The sequence below is a fragment of the Mastomys coucha genome, unplaced genomic scaffold (assembly GCF_008632895.1).
Source record: "Mastomys coucha isolate ucsf_1 unplaced genomic scaffold, UCSF_Mcou_1 pScaffold11, whole genome shotgun sequence".
Lineage (NCBI taxonomy): Eukaryota > Metazoa > Chordata > Mammalia > Rodentia > Muridae > Mastomys > Mastomys coucha.
The window spans coordinates 21,281,827-21,290,138 of record NW_022196893.1 but is presented as its reverse complement, the minus strand read 5'-3'; the positions used below and the strand labels follow the sequence as shown (position 1 = coordinate 21,290,138).

The window sequence follows — 8,312 nt, the reverse complement described above, 5'->3', positions numbered from 1 at the left end:
AGATGTTAAGACAGAAATCAGAAGAGGGAATTTAAGACTTTATTAAAGTGAGTGAAACTTTAAAAATGAACGAAAACACAACATACCCAAACCTGTGGGACACAACGAAGGCAGCTCTCAGGGGCATGTTCATAGCAAAACATGTGTTCATTAAAAAAAAAAAAATGGAGAGAGACCTCATATTAGCAACTTAACAGCACACCTGGAAGCTCCAGAACATAAAAGAAGAAATAATGTCAAAACAGAGTAAAGAGCAAGAAAATACTCAAACACAGGGGTGAAATCAAAACAAAGAAAAAAGTAATCAATGAAGGGACTGGAGAGATGGATCAGTGGTTAAGAGCACTGACTGTTTTCCAGAGGTCCTGAGTTCAATTCTCAGCAATCACATGGTGGCTCACAACCATCTGTAATAGGGTCCAATACCCTCTTCAGGTACATCTGAAGACAGTGATAGTGTACTCACATATATAAAAATAAATAATCTGGGCGGTGGTGGCACATGCCTTTAATCCCAGCACTTAGGAGGCAGAGACAGGCAGATTTCTGAGTACGAGGCCAGCCTGGTCTACAGAGTAAGTTCCAGGACAGCCAGGGCTATACAGAGAAACCCTGTCTCAAAAAACAAAACAAAACAAAACAAAGCAAAAAAAACCAAAAAAACCCAAATAAAATAAAGAAATCTTAAAATAAAAAAGAACCAATGAAATGAATAGAATCTTTGAGAGAAATCAATAATACTTATAAATCCCTAGCCAAACTAACTAAAAGATGGAGATAAAAGATCAAAACTAATATAATTCAATATTAAAAGTGGGCATCACAATAGATTCTAAGGAAATATTTTAAAAATCTGTACTCTGCCAAACTTGAAACATAAAAGAAATGGATATATTTCTTGATATATACAATCTGTAAGGTTAAATCTAGAGCAGATATTCAATGTAAATAGTTCCATAACCCCAAGTGAAGAAGACACGGGATAAAAAGCAGAGGCAGACTGATTTAGTGCGGAATTCTACAAGACCTTTAAAGAAGAATTAATATCAACTCATCAAATTATTCTTCAAAATAGAAACTAAAGAAACATTTCTGTTTTATTTTAGCCAGGCCAGAATTTCTATGATATATAAACCACAAAAGGACCAAATAAAGAAATAACATTTCACATCAATTTCCTGTATGAACATTGTGGTAAAAATTCTCAATAAAATATTTGAAAACTGAACTGATGCCCACATATATTGGCTTCTGTTGCTTATGGTCTTGTGCTTGCCTCTCGCCATCTGGTTGTCCTTGGTGTTTGCTGGTCTGAGTGACTGTCTGGATTGTGCCTCTTTGTCCCTGGGTTGCTTCAGTTCTCCTGGTAGGCCTGCAGCCCTGGCTGTAGCAGACCACCTGTGGGGTCTTCCAACTGGGGGCTCTTCAGAGGGGCAGAGAAGCTGCTGATCTGTTGCCCTGGCTGCAGTAGATCTTCTGGGAAGCCTTCAGACTGTTGGGTCTTAGAGGAGCAGTCAGGTTGTTGTCCTGTGTGAAGTTGTTCTACGGGGGGTGGGGGGGACATCTATGGACTGTAGTTTCTGTTTCCCATGGAGCTCCTGGGATGCCTTTAAGATGTAGTGTCTTCAGGGGAGCAGACAAGCTGGTGATCAGTTGCCCTGTGTGTAGCAGATCTCCTTGGATGCTTCAGGCTGTGGTGTAAGTTACCCAAATGCTCTGAGTGCAGCGGATCTTTTGAGCTGGCTCAGGATATGGTATCTCCAAGGGGAACAGACTAGCTAACAGTCTGCCCAGAAGAAAGGACAGGACAGAAGGGGAGAGGTATTCAGTGGTGTGTGTGTGTTTGTGTGTGTTTGTGTGTGTGTGTATTCGTGTGTGTATGTGTGTGTGTGCGTGTGTGTGTGTGTGTGTGTGTGTGTGTGTGTGTGTGTGTGTGTGGCTTTGGGTGGTGATGGGTTCCCAATCCACTGGGCTCCCAGTGACAGCTGTGAGACTTCCAGAGGGTTCTTACCAAATGCCCTGAGCACAGCAGATCTTGGGCTAACTCAGGACATGGTATCTCCAGGGGAGCAGACTAACTAGCAGTGTGCCCCAGCAGAAAGGACTGGGTAGAAGCCAAGCACACACTAAAAAGAATTATATACCATGATGAAATATACTTCATCTTACAGATGCAGGAATGGTTCAACACATATATAAATCAATACATGTAATCCACCACATAAACAGACTGAATGACAAACATCACATGATCATCTCATTATATGTAGAAAATACTTTTGACAAAATCCAACACCCCTTCATGATAAAAATTTTGAAGGGATTAGTGATACAGGGACATACATCACATAATAAATGTCATTTATAGCAAGTTCACAGCCAGCATCAACTTAAACAGAGAAACCTCAAAGCATTTCCACTAGAACTAAGAGCAAGACAAGGGTATTCATTCCCTCCATAGCTATTTAATATCTTACTTGAAAGACCCTTAACACTCCACCAGGAACTTCTACAGCTGATAAACGCTTCCAGCAAAATACAAGCATACAAAATTAATTCACAGAAAAATCATTGAATAACTCTAGCCAAGCAAGTGAGAAACTTGTAAATACAATACAGTGAAGGAAGAAGACAAGAGAAGATGAAAAGATTTCCCAGGTTTATGGATCAATAGGATTAATAGAGTGAAAATGGACATCCCACAAATCAATCTACAGATGCAATAAATCCCTATCAAAATTTCAGCATGAATTTTCACAGAAATTGAAAAAACAATCCTCAGCTTCGTATGGAAACACACACACACACACACACAAAACCCTCAAGGTATCTAAAATAATCTAGATAATAAAAAAATCTGCTGTAAGTCTCAACATCCATGATTTCAAGCTGTACTATATATAAAGCTATAGTAATAAAAACAGCATGGTATTAGCTTAAAATTAAGTATGCTGACCAATAAAATTGAATTGAAAACCCAGACACTAATCCACATACCTCTTGATACCTGATTTTTTTTTTTTACATAGAAGTGAGAAATACATAATGGAAAATGGACAGCATCTTCAATATATGGCGCTGTATTAACCCGGTGGATGCGTGTAGAAGAGTGCAAAGAGATCCATACTTTTTACCCTGCAGAAAAATGGATTCTATAAGGATCAAGGACCTCAATATAAAATCCATATTCTGAATCTGATGGAAGAGAAAGTGTGGAAGAGTCTTGAACTCATTGGCACAGGAAAACACTTTCTGAATAGAACATTGATACCAAGCCTTCATTTTCCAAAGGAGCAGAGGGATTCTCAAAGCTGGACATAAAGGCTTTACTTTACATATCACTACATGGCAATTCCTCAGGTGGCTGCGATGAGATCTACTTCAGGATCTATATCACTCTTGAGCACATACCCAAAGGGTGTTTCATCTTACCACAGAGATATTTGGTTCATCCTTGCTCATTGCTGCTCTACCCATAATTGCCAAAACTTGGAAACCATTTGGATGTTTATCATATACAAATCTATTACTGTAGATGTTGCTTAAAATATATACATATATGAAAATAATCTGAGTGGAATAACCAAATAGTGGGGATATAATGACCATTAGGCTTCTTTCTCTACCAAGAGAAACTTCCAGTACTAAGAACTGATTATATCTAGTTGAGACATGGTCCAAAGGGGCCCGGTAGAAACTGTCAAACTTCTCAGTATACTGCTAAGTCCATGGCTGCTCTCCACACATTGATGGTTAGGCTTTATTGCTGAAGACAACATTTAAATAACTCACTGAACAAAGAGAAGTTGAGCTGGTACCTACGTAGAGCTTCACTGGTACTGGTGAGTGTCCATGGAGAGCACTCTGCGTGCTAACACAAGGAAAGGATGGACACCAACCCACCTATGAAACCCTTGATCTCCAATTAGTGATTGGCCCGCATGATACATTGGTACAAGTGGCACAAAGGTTGAAGGAGTCACCCACCACTCTCTAATTAGAGTTAAGGCCCACTCCTTGAACTAGAATCCATACTTGAAAATGTTAGTTGTCCAAGAATCCTATACTGTATAGACCAGAAATTTAAATGAGAAAACCATGTAACAGTTCTGCTAAAGGGTTACAACAATAAAATGACTCCATAGTGGGTTGAAAAGATGTGACCATTATAGATGCATGTATTTGAATGCTTGACCTATAGAGAATGGCACTTTTAGGAGGTGTGGTCTTGTATATCACCATAGAGGCAGCCTTTGAGGTCTCTTGTATGCTCAGGCTCTGCTCAGTGAGACACAGTCTCCTGCTGCTGCCTGTGGATCAAGATGTGGAACTCTCGGCTCCTTCTCCAGCACCATGTCTGCCTGGACATAGCATGCTTCCTACCATGATGATAATGTACTGAACCTCTGAAACTGTAAGCCAGTTCCAATTAAATGTTATTTTTTTTTTTTTATAAAAAGTTGGTGTGGTTATGGTGTCTCTTCACAGCAATAAAGCCCTAAGACAGACTCCTAATGGCATTTGCTATACCCATAGGTCAGCCCTTTCTCATCCGTGATCAAACAAGCTTTCTTCTGTAATAGATATGAACTAACACAGAGTCCCATAACGTGACACCATGAAGAGAGACAGATATCTTGGAATGCTCGGCCCTTAAATGGGATATTTCCCTTAAACCCTCCTGCTTAGGGACCTATATGGGAAGGGAGACAGAGATTATAAGAGTTAGAGGGAATGGATGACACCATGGAAACAATGTCCTCCAGATACAACAGAAATGATGCACATATGAAGTCACAAAGACTGTGACCACATGCACAAAACCTGCATAGGTTGTGACATATCTGGTCCCCACAGCTAGTGGGAGAAGTGAACATGAGTTTTCATCCCTAACTAAGAAGATATCTCCACTTGACAACTGCTTATAAAGTAAAACTTAGTTGTCTTGAATGGATTCTCACTATGTATATTAACCACACTTAAGAGTAGGAACCTATGCCCGGGAGTATATGGCAAATACCCACAAAAAACTTCAATGGTATTTTTATAGATGCTGGCCTCATAAAGCTTTGATTGGACATATGTTGCTTATAAGTTATAGTTTCTGATTTTTGTTTTTATCAATTTTGTTTTTCTTTTGTGTTTGTGTGTCTTAAACTTCTTGTGTTTTGTTCTTCTTAAAGGATTATGGATTGTTAGTTTTGTTTTGTTTGCTTGTTTGTTTTCAAAGGAGAGAAAGTGAATGGAGTCAGGTAGATACGTACAAAGAGAGGATCTGGAAAGAATTGACAGAAGGAGAAGCATGATCAGAATATATGGTATAGATTTTTTTAATTAAGAAAAAAGGTATAAAATTTTTATTGCACTATAAGCAAACAAGCAAATTAAAACAAAAGTAAAAGAAAAGAACTTCCCTAAATTAAGACGTCATCATTGGCATATGATTGTTAATGGGATGTTGGGACTTGTATGCAATTATTAATGGATGAGGAAACCACCTGAACAGAGAATCACATCTTGTAACAATCAGACTAACCACAGAGAAGCATCTGCATTGTTATCAGTGGAAACCAATAGGAACAGACTGAATAAAGAACCAAGCACAGCTGTCCATTCAGATTCTTCCATGCCACTTCACAGTATTTCCTCCCTCCATGTATCGTCAAATGCTTTTCCAGAGTGTGGGATTATACACTATCTGATGAAGTGGTCAGAGAGCTTCTCTATTGCAAATGTAAGAATATGAAATATTCTATTAAAATATAAGTATTTTAATATTACCAGTAGAATATTAAAATGAGTTCAGGATTTATGTCTGGCTATAGGAGAAATTGTTACAACAGTCTTGAAGTCGTTGAGGATGGATATCGGGGTTTTGCTACAGTCTATTAAGGGAGAACTATTTCCATCAGGTTAAATAAAGGACATCTACCTTTTTTTCTAGGTGAAGAGATGATATTTTGATCTTTGCCAAAGGTTAGAACACTGCATACTGCCGTGTTTTCCTGCAAGAATAACCTAGGGTCTAGCAATCTCATGGGCCAGACACCATCTGTCAGGAAATCTGATTCACCTGAATACACTCTAAGATGGGAGGAATAGTGATTGCCTTAATGAGGTATTTGACTTATCCTTTCTAGAAAGCCCCTGTTCAGTGCCTTACAGAGCTTTCATCATATGACATCACAGCCTGCCAGCTTTCTCTGTTTCCTTAAAATAACTCCTTCCTCCCTTCCTTCCTCCCTCCCTCCTTTCCTTCCTCCCTCCCTTCCTTCCTCCCTCCCTCCTTTCCTTCCTCCCTCCCTGCCTCCCTCCTTCCTTCCTTCCCTCTCCTCTCTTTCGGTCCTTTCTATCTTTTCTTTTCCTCCTCCTTCTCTCCTCCTTCTCTCTCTCCCTCTCCCTTCCTTTCTGTCTCTCTCTAGCAATGGGTAAAGTCTGGACATGCTTTCCTGGATCCTCTGGGCCTTTCCAGCTCTTTTCTCTGAAATGCCTTGCCTGCCATCATGCAGCTGCTTGTCTGCTCTGTGGCTGGTTGCTGCTTGCTTGTTCCCATCCTCCCAACCCCCAGCCCCCCACCCCTGTGAGACAGGTTCCGGCTGACCTGAAATCCTTGCTATTTGGCATTGAACCAACAGATGTTCTCATCCCTCTTCCTCCGGAGTGCTGGACTTTAAGGTGTGTACCACCATGCCCACATCTGTCTGCTTCCTTTCTCTCTTTCTTCTTGTTATCTCTGTTTCTGAGGTTAACATTAAAAAGAAAGAAAAAGAAGGAAAAAGCAGTACTTGGTCTTTCTTCTGAATTAGTCTGTTGACTAATTGAGTCTGTTTCTAAATTATTTTGTTAAGGAGACTAAAAAATTTTAAAAAGGAATCCACATTTCCCTGGTAAGAAAGTGACTTCTAGTTCCTAAGGCAATACCCTGCCTTACTTGAGAAAGGGAAACACACACACACACACACACACACCGAGAGAGAGAGAGAGAGAGAGAGAGAGAGAGAGAGAGAGAGAGAGAGAGAGAGAGGAAAGAGAGAGAGAGAGAGAGAGTTTAAAGACAAATAGCTTTATTAAATGACATTATTTTATATGGCAATCATGATGAAAAAGTATCCCCTGCAAATTAATCCAAATTTAAAAGGAGGAAGAAAATTGAAATAAAACAATAAAATCTAGCTCCAAGGTTCCTTTTAATTCTTTTAAAGAAATTTTAAGTTTGTATCCAAACTGAGGAAAAGGCCATTTTTCCATACATCTAACACAAGTTGAAGATGCTCCAGAGATATCTAATATCATGTGTATGGATTAAAAATTGTTTTCAGAAGTAGAAATTATTCTTCTGTTTATAACCTCCTGAGAGAGAGAGAGATTGAGAGAAAACAAGAGGATTGATAAAAGGGTAAAGGATAGAGGGCAGAAACAAACTTTGCTTCTCAAGGTAACATGTTATAAGACCCAACAACACTTGACTCTGAGATTTGAGAGTTAATCATGTTTAGATGCTGGTTAATGGCTGCTGTTTATGGAAAACAAAGAATCACTAATACATCATTATTCACCAGTGCTCTTCTTTGCCTTTGACAATAATCAAAGTCTTGCCAAATTTAAGCAGATGGTTCTGTAGGAGGCCTTCTAAGGTTCCTCTGTGGGTGGTCTCTTTGCTTCCTATGTCTTCCTCCAAATTGGTGGGCACCTCTGATTTCATGGAGCTCATCCAGTGGGAGGTAAAATCCTGAGAGAGAGCAGTTTTCTGAAAACTGTAGTCTAATTTGTAGTCGGCTGGTTTAGCTGAGATGGTCCAAGAGCCCAAGAGCCCACCCCTTTTCTGTCTTTATTTGTAATGGCTTGTTTTTTCTTCTGCAAGTTTAAAACAATGTTAATTGGGGACCAGAGAGATGTCTTGGTCTTTAAGAGCAATTGCTACTCTTGCAGAGAACCTGGATTTGGGTCCCAGTCTCCATGTGATTGTTCAAAACCCATCTGTAACTCCAGTTACAGAGAATCCAACACGTTCTGACCTCCACGGACACCAGGTACTCATATTGTACATACATATACACACATGTAGGTAAAACATATACATAAAAACAAATAAATAAATCTTGAAAAGAGTAGATAAGTTAATTTTTTTAGTGTTTACTGTGTTATACTTTGCAATGAATCCTTTCCTTTTTCATCCTCTAAAAACATAGTGGGTTCCTTTATATTGCAAATATATGCCCACAAGAGAAATAAGTTTACAATATTTCTTCTCCTTTTTTAAAAGTTAGGGTCTCTCTACATAGCTCTTGCTGGCCTGGAACTCACTATGTAGA

At 39.3% G+C, this 8,312-nt stretch overlaps 1 long non-coding RNA gene across 1 annotated transcript in view; it reads right to left on the bottom strand.

Moving 5' to 3' along the window:
* The window catches only part of LOC116078155, an 87,051-nt gene extending 80,326 nt beyond the window's left edge, over positions 1–6,725 (bottom strand). Inside the window, exon 1 of the long non-coding RNA XR_004113438.1 lies at positions 6,602–6,725. This is a non-coding gene — a long non-coding RNA (uncharacterized LOC116078155). The remainder of the gene's footprint in view (positions 1–6,601) is intronic.
* Between the last annotated feature and the right edge of the window lie 1,587 nt (positions 6,726–8,312).